This window comes from Mustela erminea, chromosome 9, assembly GCF_009829155.1.
Source record: "Mustela erminea isolate mMusErm1 chromosome 9, mMusErm1.Pri, whole genome shotgun sequence".
Lineage (NCBI taxonomy): Eukaryota > Metazoa > Chordata > Mammalia > Carnivora > Mustelidae > Mustela > Mustela erminea.
In genome coordinates this window covers 32,046,682-32,069,415 of record NC_045622.1, presented here as the reverse complement: position 1 = coordinate 32,069,415, position 22,734 = coordinate 32,046,682, and the positions used below count along the sequence as shown (strand labels likewise).

Genomic DNA, 22,734 nt, shown 5'->3' with positions numbered 1-22,734 from the left:
CATATTCCTCTGTCTCTCCATTTTGCTCAACTTTCTGTGTTTGTAAGGCAAAATGGCTACTTCTTCTAAGGATGGAGTGGTCTTGTGTATGGTGACCCCTATGCAGATCGTGTGTGCTTAGTGACTTTTTCTGGCTGGTTAGAGCTGTGGCTCTATGTGCTAATTACTTTTTAAGCTGTACTGTTTTATAAAAAGAATTTTTTTAAAAAGAAAATGATAATAAAGGAAAAGAATAAATTAAAAGAAGGAAGAAAAAAGAATAAAAAAGAAGAAAAGAAGAAAGCAAGAAAGAAAAGAATAAAATCTAAAAAACAAATAAAAATAAGAAGAATTTTTTTAAAAATAAAACAAAATTAAAAAGTAAAAAAAAAAAAAAAAAAACAATTAAAACACAAAATGCTGGCTGGTTTTCTATACCCCAGCACCACAGGGTGCCTAGTGTAGGCTTGTGGACCCTGGCCTCTCTGAAGTCATAAGCTCCATGTGATAAACAGACACATCAGTTATGTCATAGGGGCTATCTGTCATGGCACTGGGACATCTAGTTATGGAGTTCTGCTCCAATCTGGGTTTTTAAGATGGAGGGGAAGGGAGCCCTCCTGCAGTTCCTTGGCCCTTTTAAAGAACAGCTTTTCATCTGTGCACCAGTGTGACCAGGGCTGTCAGCTTCAGGACCCTGAGATTGCTAAGGTCATAACTTCTCTGTGAGAAACAGACCTGCTTGTTATGGAGTCTGAACCTGCCCCTATGAAAGCCAGAATCTGTTGCAGTCTGGGTGATTGAGGTGGAGCAGAAGAAAGAATTCTGTGGTTCTCCAACCTCTATAAACCATAGCCTTTTTCTGTGCCCCAGTATGGCAACTTGCTGAAGTTGCAGACTCACCAAGACCAGAACTGCCGGGCATGGTATCTGGACTAAGCTCTGCTTCTAAGGTGAACTGGGAATGAAAACCATGCTGTTTTCCAGCCCCTCTCACCTGGGGAGCATTCCTGCACCTTCTTGCCCCTTGGCAGAATTCTAGGGCTGTTTCTTTCATATGCTACTCTTTTAAACTGCAGGGTTATTTTCTGTGCTCAAGGACAGAAGCATCTATTACCACTCCCTCAGTACTATCTCTCTGGTTTGCAGCACTGGAGGTGAGGGTCGCCTTTGTAACTGTCTCTGCCTCTCTCACCATTCTTTCTGTCTTTGGTTGTTTAGTATCTGTTCAGTCAGCCCTCAGTTCTTCTTCAGGAGGAACTGCTCCATTAAGAAATAAAATGTGTGGCTATCAGACACATGAAAAAATGTTCATCATCACTAGCCATCAGGAAGATTCAAATTAAAACCACATTGAGATATCACCTTACACCAGTTAGAATGGCCAAAATTAGCAAGACAGGAAACAACATGTGTTGGAGGGGATGTGGAGAAAGGGGAACCCTCTTACACTGTTGGTGGGAATGCAAGTTGGTGCAGCCTCTTTGGAGAACAGTGTGGAGATTCCTCAAGAAATTAAAACTAGAACTTCCCTATGACCCTGCAATTGCATTCCTGCGTATTTACCCCCAAGATACAGATGTCATGAAAAGAAGGGCCATCTGTACCCCAATGTTTATAGCAGCAATGGCCGTGGTTGCCAAACTGTGGAAAGAACCAAGATGCCCTTCAATGGACAAATGGATGAGGAAGATGTGGTCCATATACACTATGGAGTATTATGCCTCCATCAGAAAGGATGAATACCCAACTTTTGTAGCAACATGGACGGGACTGGAAGAGATTATGCTGAGTGAAATCAGTCAAGCAGAGAGAGTCAATTATCATATGGTTTCACTTATTTGAGGAGCATAACAAATAGCATGGAGGACATGGGGAGTTAGAGAGGAGAAGGGAGTTGGGGGCAATTGGAAGGGGAGGTGAACCATGAGAGACTATGGACTCTGAAAAACAATCTGAGGGGTTTGAATTGGCGGGTGGGTGGGAGGTTGGGGTACCAGGTGTTGGGTATTATAGAGGGCACGGATTGCATGGAGCACTGGGTGTGGTGAAAAAATAATGAATACTGTTATGCCTAAAATAAATTAAAAAAAAAAAAAGAAATGTAATGTGATGTATTCCATGGAGGAGGTGAGCTCAGAGTCTTCCTATGTCACCATCTTAAACTGGAACTCTCTTTTTCTTTATGTGACAAATCTTTGTCTTAACCCCAATAGTTTTGCTGTATCTATGCAGTCCTCTATACAGAATTATTTTAAAGTTTAACCAACTACGCATGTTAGTTGGCATATGTTTCAACTTAAATACCAACTGACAATTGGTAAATATTCCAATGTATATCAGAAGACCATGCACATATGATACAAACTATAAAGAAATTATTGTTATAATTTATATAAACATTTTATAATTTATATAAACATTATATAATTTATATAAATATTTTCTAAATTATTATTGCCACTTTTATCCCTACTTCCAATCCTTTCAAAGAAGTAGGAGAAATATTAAAATATCAACATTTTTTTAAACAAAATGGCCAATAATCCATAGGGATATGTATATAATGTATCATATATATACACAAGTATGTGTGTGTATATATATATATGTTATTAATTCTTGAAAACAGAAACATTTATGTTACAAAAGGTTAAAAGGAAAGGAGAAAGTACATCCCCAATTCATATTTATCTTAACATACAGGAGATTAATAAATCAATAACAACCTGATATTCTTTGGATACTATAAAAATATGATCTGGAAACAAGTGTGTTGGAGCTAGCCTTTTTCAATAAGAATTCTATAAACAGATTAAACTCTGTTTTCTCATTTCTTTCAAGGATGGTGCATAGGTAATAATATTCTAAATGAATAGAAAAGTTAATTCATTAGATGCAATACATGTCTTGTGGCATTAGGGGTTGGATTTTTTTCAGTATGAAATATATTGGAATCATTGCATGCAAAATTATTTAGTCTTCAATGTTATTTTAATGACTGCATAGAATTCCCCCAAAATAATATGATTTATTTAACCTTGACCTTGATGTTTGATATTTAAGAGATTTATTGTTGTAAATAGTTGTGCAATGACATTAATAGATATTTGTGTACATTCTAAATTATTCCTTTTACTAAATTCCTAGACATGGCATTTCCTTGTGAAAGAATCATCAGTCATGGCCTTGATAAGTATTGTCAAAATGCCTTCCAAAAAGAATGCAACAATATAAATTAGCCTCATATGGTCATCTCTGCACTAGTTGTGAAGCCCTGTTCTTAGTCCATTTGTTCTTTGTTTAACATTACCCTTTGCCAAACCTCTGAACTCCAAATTGTTAGACCTTGTTAGTCCTATGTAGAGGCGGCTGTGTGTGGAGCAGGAAGAACAGTTGTATTCTCTGGTTCCTCTTTCATCCCATCTTACTGGAATCCAGTTCTCTTTTACTTTTGGAAATGGCATTCACTGCCTTTCCCTCACATGTGTTCTGACTGCCCTTCTCTAGGTTCATTTTGTCCTTCCAACAAGAATAAAGATTTCTATTCCTCTATCAAATCTATTTCAAGGATAATACTTTGCAAAGTAGAAGGGCTCCAACTTCACAGCTCCAGCCTCTCTTCAATGTTCAGAAGGCACAGTCATTATTTTTACCTCCTGCTGAAGACGTTTAGAAGTGAAAAAAAAAAAAATCTTTACTAAGGATGATAAAGAGCAGGGGATGCAAAAATGAACATCTGTCTGCCCATTGGCTGATTCACTAAAAATGAAACTAGCATGTTACCTAAGCAAATATCCAGTGAGTTTTCTTTCAGATGTTTCAGTTAGTGAAGTTCTAAAACTATATATAGTTTGCCTGTTTTTTTTTTTCTTTTTTTCAGAGAGTCATAGGAAGTAGGGCAGCATTATCCAATTAATCCTCTGAGTGGCTTCACCTTTTTCTTTGCCTTTCTTCAAAAGGACACTGCCTGCTGTTAAGTGTTAAGCTGCAAGTAGCATTTTTGGACTTCATGAGAAGAAATCCAGACTCTCCCACAAAGGGTTATATGTGAACCTTATTAAAAAGCCCAAACAATATCAAATATCATAGTCTTCTATCTCTCTAGCCTGCTGATCTGTTGGCATCCCTGCCAGGGTCAAGGCACATGAAGGATAATAGTCTCTGGGGATCAAGCAGCCAGATGTGCCTAAGAAAGTAAAAGAAAGTTAAACCGAAAGCATCACTGTCATCTTTGCCTCACCATATAAATAAATTAAACAGCCTTGGAGAGAATGGAATCCCATTGTCTTAAATGTGGGTTTCTCCTTAAACATAGCACAGAGCCTTGAAATGTCATAGAAATGTATTCTTTCATTAATGGTCAAACAATAGAAAGCATGCATAGAATGCTTCTATGAGAGGCACAGGACTAAGCTCATGCATAGATTAATCAAGTTAATACAATACACATAAAAAAGTTGTCATATTAGTTTTTATTTGCAGATGAAAATACCAAGGGGAAAAAGGAAAAAAGATTCATTAGCTATTCTATGCTCTTCTAAAGTTTGTGTATTTAGGATAGACTTTTTAATTTTTTTAACGTCTTGTTAAGCATAATTCCTTAAGACCCATAAAAATATAATAAGACATGTGAATCTCATTAAAATATGCCCAAGTTTGATGGGGAGAAGACACGTCAGCTCTTAGGTGCTGCAGAGCCAAGATTGCTCTGCAAAGCCCGTCTGGAGGTTAGTGATATAAATGCTTTTTCTTATGCTGTTCTTATATTTTGCAAAGAGGCATTAGGCTAACAAGCATTGAAAATGAGTGCCCTTAGACATGGCAGATCATTCATTGGAACCGTTCTTCCCCTCAGGGAAAATGAAAATCTGGAGAGAGAGAACTGGCTGACCTCGCCCAATTAACACAGTACTGATGCAGGCAAGAATGGCCAGCAGTGACAGAACTGTGCTTCAGGGATGTGTGTTCCTGGGCTGCGGTCCAGGTTATGTCAACAAGGATCATTCTGGGTGCCATTTCTCTAGTTCTATATTGGACACAAGAGAAAGAAGGGGAAAAGATAAGGGAAAACTATGGGAGATATATATAAGTATGTATGATAGATATATATATATATATATATATATATATATCTATCATACATACTTATATATATATATATATATACTTGAGAACTTTGCTTCTCCCTCAGGATATGAGCTCTTTCTGAGCCTATGTGTGGCTGCAGCCTAAGGCTTGCTAAACAGGTCAGGAAAATGGGAAAATACTGCAGTAGCAGCACTGATTTTCCCATGGAAACTGATACTCCTAAATGTTACAACACTTCAGTTTGAAGTTTTACTAGTAGAAAGTCTTTAATCTAGAAATTGAACCATGCAACAAAGAACTGTAGGTTTTAGCCTACATTAAAAATAAATATCATTATATTTTGTATATTCCCTTGTGTTTAATAAAGACAATGAAAATCCCCCAAAACCTATTAAAGATGTAGCACCCTGCCTTCTGTTTTGGGATAATATTTATATCATGCAAGTGGATTCTAAAGTTTTTAAAGTAAATATTGTCTCTTTTTTCTAAGAATGAGATCCAATGGAAGAATAAAGAACCCAGATTTTGAATGATTTTGTGGAGAAGGCAGTGTAATTCGTGCTAATATAGTTTCTGTGCTAATGTTTAAGAGTTTCTAAATCTGCAGTTACATAGGCCATACACTTCCTGTATCAAGGAAGTGTTCACAGTTGTAATTATTCCCTGAGATTCTGGTTGCAACTATACTTGTGTCCCTTCTTCTCTGTCTTGTACAGAAAAATACCTGTGTAATTGTATCAATCCTTAGTTTTAATTCTATAAAATTGAAATGGCCACTAATATTATTACAAATAATAGAGAATGGTTAGCAAAATACCTGGCACATAATGAGTGTTTATTATATTTAAAGGTACTACAACATGATATGACATGTATAAGAAAATTTCATTCTTTGGAGCAATCAGATTTCATATCTCCTTTGGGAATCAAGGCATATGATGGGACGTGAAAGAAGATAGTAGTAGCCCTGAATTATTTTAAGTCAAGTCAGACAAAAGAAAATGGTTATTAATTTAATGCCAATTGAATTGGGATAACTTTGAAATTTATATACTCATATATAGACTGGTCCTGAATCAAAAATCTTCTTTAGCTAGAAATATTCTAAATTAAAAACATAATTTCACATATTTTAATTTAGTGAATGTTTTCTAGGCATCAAACATCAAGACATGTACTTCACTGAAGTCACTTCTGTTTAATCTTTATATAATATGAAAGACAGCATATCTCCATTTTTAAACAGGACAACAAAGACTGAGGAACATTCAGTACCTTGTTTAAGGTTACACAGAGAATAAGTGGTGAAGGCAACGTTTAAAAAATTAAAAACTAGAATTCTAACTGAAAAAAATTACTTGCTTTGTATCTGGATTAATATATACATTATTTGACTCATTCTAGATTATTAGTTCTTATGATTGATCACTTTTGGTAAACTCTAATGTTTGCGTAGCTTTTCCCAGAGTACACTATTATGAACTGATTCATCAACCATTCAGTGGTTCTACAATAACTTCTATAGCCTAAGAAACTATAAAAAAATATAGAAACTTGTAAGTCATGCTAACAAATGCCTTAAAACAATAATTTAATAATCTGGAAATTTCTCTAATTTAAGAAACCAAAATCTTTATAATATAAGAAACCAATTTCTTTATCCTCTACTTAGCTCAGATCTCATGTACTTTAATTATTAAAATTTTTTCTCCTCCTATGTCTACAATAAATTTGCATTTTGTTCTCATTACTTTGAATTAACTTATATGGATTTAATTTTTAATACATTTAAATAAACTCAGGAAATACATATTTCATTATTTAAAAATCAGGGAGACTTTAAATGATTGAGTAAAGGAAGTAAATTAAATGCATTATTTTGTATTTCACATATAACATATAGGTCTGTATGTTTGCAAGATTAATTATGCAAAATCAAACAACTATAAAACTCATGTGACTGAAATTTCTTCTATACCTTATATACTTTTTTTTAATTTTTTATTTTTTATAAACATATATTTTTATCCCCAGGGGTACAGGTCTGTGAATCACCAGGTTTACACACTTCACAGCACTCACCAAAGCACATACCCTCCCCAATGTCCATAATCCCACCCCCTTCTCCCAAACCCCCTCCCCCCAGCAAACCTTCTACACCTTATATACTTTTATATGAAGAGAAAAATGATAATCTGATAATGTCCATATTGTGTCTTTGTGTTGATATATATTCAACCCAGTATTTGACATATTTTTTATTTTGACAGTTTTCGGAAAATGGTCTGAAACATTATCAAAATATTAAGATGTATTTGATTCATTAAATCAAAAGTAAATAATGTTCCTTATGGTTTTGTACTATGATATGATTGGGTCCTAATTCTAATTCAATTCAGCAAAACTTACTGAATACGTATTCTATATATGTACCTTATAGAACTAAAATCATGAAGGAGGTATTGTACTCTGCCTTTAAAAACAAAATGAAAACTGAAATTAAGGCAGCTAGTTTTCACCTATCATCTATTTACCTATCACCTATCTATCATCTCTATCTATCTATCATCATCTATCTTTTATGAAATGAAATAAAAAGACATACAGTACTCACCAAATACCTCAAAGTTAGTTAATCAGGGTATATCACTATTAGATTAATCTAGGTCAGTGGTGCTCAAACAGGAATGACTTCCATCCCCATGGTATCGATAATATCTAAAGATATTTTTGATCATTATAACTGGTATAGGAGCAGGGAGAGGTTACAAAATGCATTAGCACGTAGTGGGTAGAAGGTAGAGGCCAGGGATGCTGGTAAACATCCTACAATGTACAGTACTGTCTTCCACAATTATCTGGCCATAAATGTCAGTAGTGCTGAAATTCTGAAACCTTGATCTAGATCATAGAAAACTTATTGCATTAAGATAATATTTTATATAAGTGATAAGTTTATACAATATGTACAGTTTAGTTTTTAGATCCTTAAAATATTAGTATTGCTGGAGAGTACTCTCAGAAATAAAGATACTGAATAAATTAATGAACTACTATTTAATAGAAAATTAGGAAAGGAAAGTTATAGGAGATGAACAAAGAAGAGTATGGGATTTCAAAGTTATTAAAATTGGAATGGCCCCATATAGGCCAGCACCCTAGTGTTCTCATAAAAATACTATTACATCATCTAATCATATAGTATTTATTTAAGCATAGTATTACAATGATGCCAACACTCTTAAGATCCCCTTGGTCACCTTCCACATACACACTTTCTTTTTTTCCCTGATACAATCATTGGTGGAAATATTGGTGTTGGAGAGTACTTGCCCATGCAAGCTATCATGCTGTGTTTTAAAACTGTGTTAATCTTATCTGAGGATTTCATCAGAGAGTTAATGAAATCAATGTATTGTTGCCATTCTATAGTAAAGTCCACCACTGAAAAGTATGTGCTCTTTTCCCCAGGTAGATTAAGTATTCATTTCAACAGCATTTCTTTTTAATTAAAATAAAAGTTCAGGCTAAGTTAAAAGTAATAAGACAGAAAGTGTATAAAGATGCAAAATCCCAAAATGGTGGTCTGACAGCAAAAGAACTAATAAAAAAACAAGGATGACATGGTTTTTATTAGCAAGCATTCACCACAAACTTTGAATCAATAGTTTCCAGTAAAATAAACATAAGAAATAGAACTGTTCTTATACGTTCTCCTAATTCATCATTTAAATTGTTTCTTTCATTTCCTCTCCCACTTCCAACATTTGCGAAAACAACTAATATTTATATTGTTACTTCTATAAATTCTATTTACTTTATACTGAATGAATTGGCACTATAAAATCCAGCCAACTGACTAGAATATTAATATTTGTGGTTTCATGTCCTTATCACATTATCTATCTTCTATCCATCTATTATCTATCTATCACTTATCTATTATAAAATACATATATTCCCAAGGCTTCTGAGAAAACGTCCTCATAAATCACTTATTTTATTTATTACTTTATGAAGGTCAAAACTGTACTCAATATCTTAATTTCCAAAAGATTTATGTTATGATACAGAGTAGGAAACATTTTCACTACTGCATTCATTCTCTATTCACTCAACAATTAATTAATTGTGTGCCAGTCACTTTTCACAATACTGAACGGTATGGTGGTGAACAAAGTAGGTAAGGTTCCTGTCCGACGAAAACTCACATTGTGGTGCAGAGACAACAAATAAAATATAGAGATGGAGATGGAGCGACACAGAAAGAAAGGCAAAGATAAATTATTTGATAGAGCTGGTTTAGGTAAGCTGGTCAGGGATGACTGCCAAAGGGAGTCATTTGGACAGAGACATGAAAGAACTAGTGAGTACACAAGTATCTGGGAGAAGAATGTTTCAGACTAAAGTGAAAAACAGCTCTCATATGTTAAGTTGAAAATTGACATCAAGGCCAGTGTGGCTAGGATGGATTGAAGAAAGGAAAGATGGTGCTAAGGTTGAAGAGATAGCAAGGGCAAATTCATGAAGGGCCTTATAGAATTTATAAAACTCTATTAGCAAAGGTTAAAGAAATAATATAAGAAAACATCTGATATCACTAGTGATGAATTAACAAAACACTGCATTCATCATCAGAAAGAGATTTATAAACTACTTGCTAGGCACTGTAGTGAGTTGGAAACTATTTTAGATTACGAGAACAATGGTACAAGATAACACTTTGGGGCAATTTCAGATATCCCCAATGATATTTAATGGAAATATGACATACTTCTTAAATTTCTAAATATAAATTAATTTAAATAATAGTATTTCTTAAATAGATGCCATGTTTGTACAGTAAGCATATGACATAGCCCCACTTTAGATGAATTATATAATCTGGCAGAGAAGATGATATATACACATAGAACAGAAAACAATGAGAGAACTTAGCCAGCACTGATACAGGAGGAATATGTTTTGTGGATTATAATTAAAGAGTAGGGAGACCATATAATTTATTTTATAATCAAACTGGAAGATTTCTGAAAGTGAAAGGTGGAACAACTAATAATCTTGCTGGGGAAAATAGTGCAAATTTCACTGTTCAAAGTAAATCAAGACACAAGTTAGTGATATGTCTATAGAATTCCAGAAAAGGAGAGTTAATTGTAAATTAAAATGACTCCTGAAGTCTTCTTCAAGAAAATGATACCTGCACTTGGCTGTGTCTAGGATGTAACTAGGCCGAAGGAAATTGAGAATAAATTCTAGTCTAGGGAAATAACATTATAAGAGACATATCAATTTAACAATCACCGTAAGATGAAACTTTGATGATTGTGAGAAGTTACAGACAATATTGGATGGTTAAGGAACAGATGGGTTGAGGTATAGTAGTAGAACAGACTAATAGATTTGAAATATCGTGAAAGTCTTTTTTTAAATTTATTTTTTATTTTCAGCATAACAGTATTCATTATTTTTGCACCACACCCAGTGCTTCATCCAATCCGTGCCCTCTATAATACCCACCACCTGGTACCCCGACCTCCCACCCCCCGCCCCTTCAAAACCCTCAGATTGTTTTTCAGAGTCCATAGTCTCTCATGGTTCACCTCCCCTTCCAATTTCCCCCAATTCCCTTCTCCTCTCTAACTCCCCATGTCCTCCATGCTATTTGTTATGCTCCTCAAATAAGTGAAACCATATGATAATTGACTCTTTCTGCTTGACTGATTTCACTCAGCATAATCTCTTCCAGTCCCATCCTTGTTGCTACAAAAGTTGGATATTCATCCTTTCTGATGGAGGCATCATACTCCATAGTGTATATGGACCACATCTTCCTTATCCATTTGTCCATTGAAGGGCATCTTGGTTCTTTCCACAGTTTGGTGACCATGGCCATTGCTGCTATAAACATTGGGGCACAGATGGCCCTTCTTTTCATGACATCTGTATCTTGGGGGTAAATACGCAGGAGTGCAATTGCAGTGTCATAGGGAAGTTCTAGTTTTAATCTCCACACTGTTCTCCAAAGAGGATGCACCAACTTGCATTCCCACCAACAATGTAAGAGGGTTCCCCTTTCTCCACATCCCCTCCAACACATGTTGTTTCCTGTCTTGCTAATTTTGGCCATTCTAACTGGTGTAAGGTGATATCTCAATGTGGTTTTAATTTGAATCTTCCTGATGGCTAGTGATGATGAACACTTTTTCATGTGTCTGATAGCCATTTGTATGTCTTTATTGGAGAAGTGTCTGTCTATATCTTCTGCCCATTTTTTGATATGATTGTCTGTTTTGTGTGTGTTGAGTTTGAGGAGATCCTGGATATCAACTTTTTGTCTGTACTGTCATTCAAGAGAGTTATTTAAAATCTATTGGTAGGCATATGACATAAATAGAGTAAAACTACTCTTAAACTCCAGTTTAGTGTGAGATGGGAATATTACAGAACAACATAGGGTATAAAATAAATAGATATTTTAATTCTACATAATCTATATCTTGCATGATAAATTGGAACAAGAATAGTATATGGGTATATCATTGGTATGCAAAGTCAAACCCCATTTTTTGCATAAATATATTTTTAAGTAAGATTAAGTGTTTTATAAGATTTTTAGAGTGACTGCCAGATTTATTATGCAAAGAGGGTAAACATAAAATTACACACTTACACACACACACACATATATATATATATTACATTCTATGTAAAAATAAGCACTTATGAATACTTCTATATTACTAAAATTATCTTAGGACTTTTTATGAACTTCCCCAAATTTTCTAAACTAAGTATTATAATTATTTTATGAATAAACAGAGCTGAAGAAGTCAGGTAGTTAGCGAATACCACACAGCTGTTTAGGTGATGGTGAAAATATTCAAACACATTTTTGTATGGTATGAAGTCCATGACTTTTCTATGGTGCCACATTACCTTACATGTGCTCACTAAATTGAGTCTCACATGCTCACAGAGGTCCCAGTTAAAACAAGAAGCTTGGTACTTACTAACATATCTCATTTATTCTGCTATGATCAGTGTTAGTACTACTGATATTATAAACTTTTCCTTCCACTAAAAATAAGAATTGAGTACTTGAATTTAAAAAAAAAAAAATCATTCTTCCTTCTCTACCCATTTTCTACTTGATGTATCTTGGTATTTCTTTTTTTGTTGTTGTTGTTTTTTAATTTAAATTCCAGTTAACATACAGTGTAATATTAGTTCCAGGTGTAAAGTATAGTGATTCAACACTTCCATACAACACCTGCGCTCATAAGAACTAGTGCACTCTTTAATTCCCGTCACCTATTTTACCCATTCCCCACTCCATAACCATCACTTTGTTCTATGTATTTTAAAGTCTGTTTCTTGATTTTTATTTTTTCCTTTTGCTCATTTGTTTTAGTTTTTAAATTCTATATATGAGTGAAATCAGATGATATTTGTCTTTCTCTGACTGACTTATTTCACTTAGAATTATACCCTCTAGCTCCATCCATGTTTTTGCAAATGGCAAGATTTCGTTCTTTTTAATGGCTGAGTAATATTCCATTATGCATGTGTGTGTACACACACACACACACACCATTTCTATTTTATCCAGTCATCAGTAAATGGATGCTATATGGGTTGTTTCCATAATTTGGCTGTTGTAGATAATGCTGCTATAACATTGGGATACATATATTCCTTTGAATTAGTGGTTTCATATTCTTTGGGTAAATACATAGTAGTTCAGTTGTTGGGTCATAGAGTGGTTCTATTTTTAACTTCTTGAGAAATCTCAGTACTGTTTTCCACAATGCCTGCGGCATTTTGCATTCCCAGCAACAGTACAAGACCATTCTGTTTTCTCCACACTTTCACCAGCACCTATTGTTTCTTGTATTTTTGATTCTAACCCTTCTGACAAGTGTTGCTTTTCTTTTCCCTGATAATGAAGAATGTTGAGCATCTTTTCCTGTGTCTTTTAGCCAGCTATATGTCTTTGAAAAAATGCCTGTTCATGTCTTCTGCCCGTTTTTAATTGGATTATTTGTTTTGGGCTGTTGAATTTTATAAGTTCTTTATATATTTTGGGTACTAACCTTTCAACAGATACGTCATTTGCAAATATCTTCTCCATTCCATAGGATGTCTTTTAGTTTTTTTTTTTTTTTTTTAAATATTTTATTTATTTATTTGACAGACAGAGATCACAAGTAGGCAGAGAAGCAGGCAGAGAGAGAGGAGGAAGCAGGCTCCCCACTGAGCAGAGAGCCCAATGTGGGGCTCGATCCCAGGACCCTGGGATCATGACCTGAGCTGAAGGCAGAGGCTTTAACCCACTGAGCCACCCAGGTGCCCCGGATGTCTTTTAGTTTTGTTGACTGTTTCCTTCACTGTGCAGAAGCCCTTTATCTTGATGGAATCCCAATAGTTTATTTTTGGTTTCATTTTCCTTGCCTCTGGAGACATAACTAGAAAAATGTTGCTCTAGTCAATGTCGGAGAAATTACTGTCCGTGTTCTTCTCTAGAATTTTAATTGTTTCCTGCCTCACATTTAGATCTTTAATTCATTTAGGATTTATTTTTGCATATGGTGTAAGAGTGGTCCAATTTCATTCTTTTGCATATTGCTGTCCAGTTTTCCCAGTGCCATTTTTGAAAAGACTGTCTCTTTCCCATTGGATATTCTTTCCTGCTTTTTCAGAGATTACTTTACCATAAAGTTGTGGGTCTATTTCTGTGTTTTCTATTCTGTTCTATAGACCCATGTGTCTATTTTTGTGCCAGTGCCATAATGTTTTGCTCACCATAGCTTTGCAATATAACTTGAAGTCTATAATTGTGATTCCTCTAGCTTTGCTTTTCTTTGTCAAAATTGCTTTGGCTATTCAGGATCTTCTGTGGTTCCATACAAATTTTAGGATTGTTCTATCTGTATGAAAAATACTGTTGATATTTTGATAAGGATTGCTTTAAATATATAGACTTCTTTGGATGCATACACATTTTAACAATATTTGTTCCCCCAATCCATGAGTGTGGGATGTTTTCCATTTTTTGTGTCCTTTTCAATTTTTTTTTAATCAGTGTTTTACAGTTTTCAAAGTACAGGTCTTTCATCTCTTTGGTTAGGTTTTATTTCTAAGTATGTTATGGTGCAATTATAACTAGGAGTGATTCTTTGATTTCTCTTTCTGCTGCTTCATTATTACTGTACTATAATGCAACAGATTTCTGTACTTTTTGTTGTCTGAATATTGTAGCTAGGACTTCCAGTACTATGCTAAATAACAGTTGTGAGAGTGGACTTTCCTGTCTTTTTCCTGACCACAGAGGAAAAGCTTTCAGTTTTTCTCCATTGAGCATGATATTAGCTGTGGGTTTTTCATAAGTGACCTTCATTTTATTGAGAAATGTTCCCTCTTAAACCTACTTTGTTGAAGGTTTTTATCATGAGTGGATGTTGTACTTTACCAAATGCTTTTTCTGCTTCTATTGAGAGGATCATATGGTTCTTGTACTTTCTTGATTAATGTGGTGTATCACATTGATGGATTTGTGAATATTGAGCTAAACTTGCAACTCAGGAATAAGTCCCACTTGATCGTGGTGAATGATTTTTTTAAATGTATTGTTGAATTTGGTTTTCTTTATTGAAGATATTTCTTGAGTTCCATTTAAGCAGTTTGTGTGCAGTCGCAAGTTTCTTCAGGTGATCCTCATAAATCACTTAGTTTTACTTTTAACAGTAACTTCCTAAATCAGCAGTTTCCACAAAACAACTGGTTTTTATTCTTGGAATTTGAAGTAATTCCTCCAGATGTATAGTTTTCCTATTTCTAAAACTAAATTTTTTAACTGTCTTGGTTGCAAGGAAGTTATACTTTTTTTTCCCATTTTTAACTCATTTTACTGTTTATACATTGTCACATTAAAATTGGCAGAACTCCCATTATAGATAGAACAAAAACCTGTCTTACAAGAAAAAATAGTGAAGGTTTCATAAAACTTAAGAGAAGTACCATGGTAACACAAGGATGGTGCAACAGTCTCAGATGACAGTGCCAAGGTGTTTGAGCAGGTAGGAAAAATGGTGCTGCAGGGACATTTGGCCTGAGACCACTGATGTTTCCTAAGAATTTCCAAATATGCTTGGTAAGCAGATTACTTGTAACAGATGAAAATGGAGTAGGGTACCACTTCTGCAGAATAAATTCTGCAAGGTCCTGGGAAGTGTCTACAAATGTCATCCTGATAAATGGTTGCTGAAGATGATTTTGCAATGGTAGTCCTATGATTAATACACAGGGAAATTTTACCACCACTGAAATTCTTGGACCAAAAACTAAATGGCTACATATACCAAGCCTACACATTGTGAATTAAAATGGTGCCATGTTAGGGCTTATGATAGAACCAGACCAGGAAAAATTATTCCAGCAGAAAATCTTCATTCTTTTCTTTAGTCAAAAGGTTAACAGGCTCCATCACCTCTCCAGCTGCCCTCTATTGCTCCAAGTCCTTTTCCAATTTTCCTGGAGAATCTTTTCCTTCTTTATTTTCTTTAACCAATAGAACTCTTCTGGCTCTCTCTCATCCAGTTTTCTAATGATATAAGCACAAGTATGTTCAATTCCAGGGACAATGGTATATGAAATATCATTTACACATTTGTTGGTTATCTTAATAGCTTCATCCAAAGTAACAAAGGAAGTTTGAAGGGAAAATATTTCTATCAGTAATTCCACTGCTTTGACATAATTTCTCTTTAATTTAGCCAATTGTTCCCCACCTCTCGCTAAACTAGCTGGTTTACAACTGTCAGTTCCTTCATAGTAATGTTCAAATACTGGCAAAATAACACCTGATACATTATCTTTCTTAGCTAGAATCTTCACATGGGATTTATTTACATTTTGGATAACTGTGGTGTTGACATCCCCTGTTATGAACTTGGTGTCAGCAAGAGAAAAGGAAGCTTCTTCATCACTTCACCCATCAGCACTTTAGTCCCTATTATCTTCTTTAGGATCTGTTGAAAACAAAGAGCTAAGGCATCAGACATTTTCTTCAGGAGGTTTCAACCTGTCTGTACTCCTTTTAATTGAGACTTCATGATGGTCTGTGCCATGCATGAGGGAAAGATTTTTAATTTGGTCTTTGCCCTACATTCTGATGGTGATTGTTTCACTCAGTCCCCTGGCCAGGCATTGGTGGCTGCAACAATCTCCAGCCACAGGATCTCCACCTATGGGTTCAGCTGTTTGTTGAAATTATAGTGTTTTTATTTCAGCTATTATAGTTCCTACTAGTCTTGTGATTTTGGAAAATATCACTGAATTTATCGCCAGAGTTAATTAACCAACAAACTAGACATAGATTTACAAGGAAAAAATAATAATAAAACCCACACTTGTGGAAAATATCTAAGTAATCCATACTAAACAAAGAAGTCTGAACAAGTTGAGTTTTTAAGAAATAAATCCCTTCTGTATCCAGGAATTAGAATTGTTAAACTTTAAGATGGTAGGGCACTGACCAAAGAAAAGCCAGTTTACAAAACTGAAAACTTCTGGGCAAATAAGTAAAACAGAAAAGGGGAAATATGGGAAAGTAATTAAATCAGGGATAACCAACATATTTTCCCCATTCTAATCTTTTATGCCCAAAGGATATGCATGCCTGAATATCTAACACTTGTATCTAACATGAATATTAGGCTCACAATAATTATCACAATTAATTATTTTAATGATATTAATTTTAAAAGGCATATTCCTATTTTACACTTGATCTTAGCCAAAAGGCCGAGAAGCGATTGGGCATATTCCTATTTTAAAATGTGTTTTTGAATTTTTCAAAAAACCCTATTATTCAAATTGGACTTTATCATAACATCTAGTTCACAGGCAGATTAATTTGAAGAGATTAACTACATGGAGGCTAAGATAATTATAAATGTAAATATATATAAATGTAATTATGAAACTTAAAACCACCTGATTTTTGCAGGAAATCCCTTATAAAATTATAAAGAGCATACATTTCAAATTGTTCTTGTACCATTTATATTGCTAGTATAAATCATACCAACATTTCTATTTTTTCAAAGAAATCAACTAAAAAATGTCTAGCCAAAAGTTTCATGTTACATGAATTCATACAAATGGAAGTTTGAAGATTTATTACAGTGATTATATCTCAACAGAGATAAATATGTATTTTATGATTAGGATTTTTTTTTTTTCTGAAACAGGTGAGCCATAGGGACAAACCTCCAAAGCAGAAAATAAACCATTTCAGTGTCTTTTGATAAATAGACAATATCCACTATTTCTATACAGTGCATGAATATGTGACAAATAAATTACCTTCATTAAATATTTGCATGAAGGATTAATGAGTATTAGTTAAGCCATAAAAGCACAAAGAACATTTATGAAAAATTACATTGAGTGTAAGAATTTGAGTGGGAGAGAATCTTGTTACAATAGTTGATCTTACCTGAAGATTCTCTACTGCACCTATATGATAAATGTAACTTAAAAGCAACCAAATTTCCACATTTAACATGCAAAATTTAGGCAAATCACAACTCTACAGGGTTTTGTCCTCTGTGAGTTACTTACTAGAAGGGGGATAAATCATAAAACTCATATTTGTTTCCGTTAATATTTATGCTGCAATAAGTCTTCAAATTTGCACCATAAAACTTGCATAGCATTAAATTAAAAGAGGTAAAGATATCTTAAAAATTCACCATCAGTAAAAAATATTGAGTGTTTTGAATACTTACCTTATGAATTTTCTTTTCCTTTCAATACATAGAACTTAATTAAAATTTAATTATTTTACTTGTGTGAAAATGACAAATACCTTTTGGATAGAAGATCATATTTTACTGAATAGCACAGAAAAATGAGAAAAATTTTTTTTTTTTTTTTTTTTTTAATCAAGGTTTCCATTTTTCTCCCTTTGGAATATTACCCAGGATTAATGCTGTCTACTCATCAAGCACTGCCATCTTGTGGACTCCTCTTGATTCTAGAAAATACTGGTTAATATAAAAATTATAAAATACGGGACTTTTGGGAGGTTAAATATTTGGAAAATTCTATAAATCTCAATGTTAGAGGAGATCCATGTTTGTAGTCATGCAGTAATATTGCTTTTACTCCCATGGACATCTGCATTATAGGCACACTCTGCTGCTATTTTACAGCAGGTTTCTGTGCCAGCAAGATATATCCTTACCATGTTACATAGTGAAGACTGGTGTGGCTCTCTGACAGTTTAATTAGGTTGTGACTCAGTAAGAATATCTAGAAACCTGCTTTTGTCTGGTAAATGGAATTTAAGTACTGCTTTGTTACTATGAAGCATCAAGGTTTTAATTTGCAAAATTAGATCCCATATCATATATAGTTCAACTTAATTAGTACTTGAAACCCCTATTAACCATGTTTTCTTTTTTTATTCAAATAAAAATTGATGTTTAATAAGAATTCTTAGTCAAATTTTGATTTCTGTATCTTAGTTTGCTCATCATAAAACTGAGTTACCTATCCTTGTAAGGATTACATAAATTAATATACATAGAGCACACTTTCTGGTACATACTAAGTGTTATACAAGTTTACTGGATGCTATTGGTGCCGAACCCAGATCTCCTTAACCTGCTTAATATGCCTATCCAGCAGCTACCCCTTCTCCAGAGAATTTCCCTTATCCAGGGAATTGTCTCCTTGCCCTTAGGGCACCTCACCTACCTCAGTTAGCAGCCAATATCCAAAAGGCTGAATCTTTTTAACTTCCACTGCAGTACTCACCAATTCTGCAGTTAAATTTGTGTTCCAGAGTCATAGGTAGGATTAGTTTTAAACTAATCTCTGGCAGGAACCACATCTTTGCTTAGCTGATTTTTCCGCCTTACTGTTTCCTGCCTTTCTTAATTCCTTCTCCTGGGAACAACTCATCAATAAATTACATTCAAGTAATCTCCTTGTCAGACTCCGTTTCTACAAAACTGACCTTCACTGTTGTTATTATTATTACTAGGTGGTCTAATACTTTGATTTAATGAAAATGAATTTAAATTACCTTGGTTATGTCTAATGGATGGCTCATACAGTCCTCCAGTAATTCTCCATGCATGTCTTTTCTTTATGGTAAACTCTTGATAAGCACATTGAGTTGATCTTCCCGAGCAAAATTCTAGAGTACATATATTCTGTTGTTGATTAAGAGCTGGGATCTGGGCTTGACAGTGAATTGTGAAAAGTCTAGAGTGAATGCTTTTTAACGCAAAGTTCCAAGCCTAGGTTGAACTTGTGCCACTGATAAGCATACTGGTAAATAAATACTGGTCCCTGACCTGATGGAGTTTACAACTCAATAAAAATAATTTAAAAAGCCCTTAGCAAAGCAAGAAATTCAGGTTGCCTTTTGAAAAGAGTTAACAATGACCTTTATATCTAGACACAGGGTTCTTGGGATTTAAAAACAAAAAGTCTGCTGCTGTGTGAAGCATTCCACAGAGAAAGTAAAAATAGCTTACTGTCACCCACGTGGTGTAATCGCTTGAACTCTATGACTTGGAATTCACTTACTCAGATTCATTTGAGTTACAGATAATGAGAAAATGACAATTTACTACTGTTTCTATTACAAATAGTCTTTTCTTTATCTTTTATTTTGCTAAAGGTGTTTTGAGTTATATGCATATAAAATTTTATCTTGTCTTGGTGACATATTATAATGTTGAAGCAGAACTCTGCTGCTTCTGACTCTAAGTAATAAACTAATGAAAATACATGTCTCATAATTTTTTTTGAAAAAAGGGGAATTACTACTTTGTTTTGTTCAACAAAGATAACTGAAATGTAGAGTAATAATATAACCTACCTTTGTATTGAAGCAATTTCATTTTTTTAAACATGACAAATGTTCTCTCATATTCTTGACATCGTTAAAAATGTCTTGATTCCCTAAGCACTAACCAAGTGTTGGGTAGACAGCTTTATTCTATTGTTATTCTCAGGATCTTTGCCTCTAGCTATGTTTTATAGGTGAAACTCTTGACACTTGTAGAAATTAAATCCAAATGTACAAGGTTAAAGGTGAATCTGCACTGTATCGCACCCTGCATTATACCAGGTCATTTATCCTGACCTAACAGCTATTCTTACTGAATAGTTACATTGAACATTCTCATTTAAGTGGCTTATCATAGTCCTCAGCACAACATATAACGTAAAACTTACTATCCCATTTTATGGATAGTGAAACAGAGATTCAGAAAAATCAGAATGTAATAATTTAAGTGGCATAATATAATGATAAAATATAGATTTAGAGTGAGTTGGACAAATTTTAATTTTTCCTCTGATATGTAATGCATCTTAATTTTCTACTGTTTCCTTTACCTGTTTGAACCCCAGACTTTTGATAATGAAGATGATTATAACAATAATAATAACTCACTACATCTAGTTCTGTAGTACTAACCTTACACAAAATAACTCATTTAACTTACAATTTCCTTCATTTTATAGATGAGGAGAGTAAAACTTTAATAAAGTTGAATAACTTGCCCAAAGATGGATAGTCGGTAGATCACACAGGCGTCTCTGAAATTCTGATCTTTGTGATTGTGAAGTCCATGGTCTAATTCACATGATTCTGCCTTCTAACAGAAGTGGGGTGATGGGGTTGGTGGAGTTGGAAAACAATGTAAAGTGTGTCTTTCATAGCAAAGTCTTAAGTCAGTTCCTTTCCCAGTCCCTGGTAATATCCTAAGGAGTGTCTTGTATATAATAATTTGTCACTATTTAATTGTTGACACTTCCAGTTACCTTGATCTCAGTCCTCATCCTAAATCTATCAGCCAATATAATTTTTATATATGATCCATTTATAACTTAAACTGCTGAGTCAGCTTCCTCAACAAAAGGTCAGTGATCATGTCTAAGCACAGGAAAAATGATTGACAATCGTGGAGGCTTTAACTTGAGAGAGAAGTTGGACCACCTCAAAATTTAATGTCCCTTAAATTTTACCTAATTTACCTGGTAGAATAAATCATTAAAAAAACTTCATAGTAACTTTGTAAACATGACCTTTTGTCTTCTGTTCACAGATAATACATTCCAGACTGTTAAACTGCCTACATTATTTCTCAGTGTCTGTATTTAGCCTCACTTCAAATGCTATCTTTGACTCATATTCTCAAGGCCAAATAAGTCTTGTCTTTTTACTGAGTGCTATCGACCTACACACAATGCTTGTAATCCTCAACTGCAGTCTGATTTTGATCCCCATTCATTTATTAAAGTTGCCATTCAGTGATATCCCAATGTCAATCTTAAGTAACATTTCCCTTTATTTTATTGGGACTTTTTCCTTGTTTGACATTACGTAATCTTATGGAAAGATTAAACCATTGGCACCTATACCACTGCATTTTCTTTGTTTCCTTGTAATCTTTCTAGCAGTCTCTTCTCTCTTACCCTATTTAATACTTTCTTACAATTATTTAGATGTTTGTGCTTCCTAGAGTATCTCCTCACTATAACCACCCCTTTTGATTTGTCTCATCTTCTTAATTGGATTCAATTATACCAATATACTGACAATTCTTAAATTTAAACTTCACCTCAGATTTCCTTTCCTGGACTTCAAACACATATTTGTCAGCTGCTAGAACTTCTTACCCAGATTTGCTTTGCAGACTTCCAACTTAAAAATGTGCTGAAAATGAAACAATAATCTTTCTCCCTAAACTAGTTTGACTTGGTGTATTTCCATTGAACCTCTTGTACCATCCTCTTCCCAGTCACTCAAGGAAGATATGGGTATTCCTGGACTAGTACTATTGGTCTCTTTCTTTGCCTTACCTCTGATATATTTCTTGGACCAACATCTTTCTTCCCATTTTTATGATCATGATGGTTCTGATTCAGATTTCTTCAGCCTTCACTTTTAGTATGCAATACCATCTTATTGTTCTCTCCTGCAATTAAATCCAAACTTTGCAGAATCACCAGAATAACCTATTAATGTATGTATCTATATCAATCCTTTCTTGTAAAACATCCAGTGGTACCATATTACATATAAGATTGACCACAAGCTTCTTAATATAAGATACACACACCATGTTAATCTTTGTTTAATAATTTGGATTTGCCTCTAATCTCTCCAACCTCTTCTCTTACCACTCGTTTTCTTGAAATTGTTAGTCCAATAACACAAAACTGTTTGCGGTTGTCCATTCATACCATCCAATCCTTGTGTGAATGAACCTTCTCTTGGCCTCTTTATTCAAATATATGCTTGCCTTATCAATTTCTCTAATACCAGATGTTATATAAATTTTATTTGCCAAAATTTGGGGCACCTGGGTGGCGCAGTGGGTTAAGCCTCTGCCTTCAGCTCAGGTCATGATCTCACGGTCCTGGGATCGAACCCCACATCTGGCTCTCTGCTCAGCAGCCTGCTTCCCTTCCTCTCTCACTGCCTGCCTCTCTGCCTACTTGTGATCTCTCTCTCTGTCAAATAAATAAATAAAAATCTTTAAAAATTTTTTTAAAAATAATTTTTATTTGCCAAAATTAAAATCCTAATTTTACTCCACCCATATCTCCAAAGAACTGCTACAGACTACA

General features: G+C 34.3%; 1 protein-coding gene and 1 pseudogene across 2 annotated transcripts in view; one reads left to right on the top strand and one right to left on the bottom strand.

Annotated features, from left to right (window-relative positions):
- Positions 1–22,734, top strand: part of CNTN5 (contactin 5) — a 1,363,702-nt gene that overhangs the window by 951,480 nt on the left and 389,488 nt on the right. The window lies entirely within an intron of this gene.
- LOC116598654 lies at positions 15,500–22,341 on the bottom strand (annotated as a pseudogene).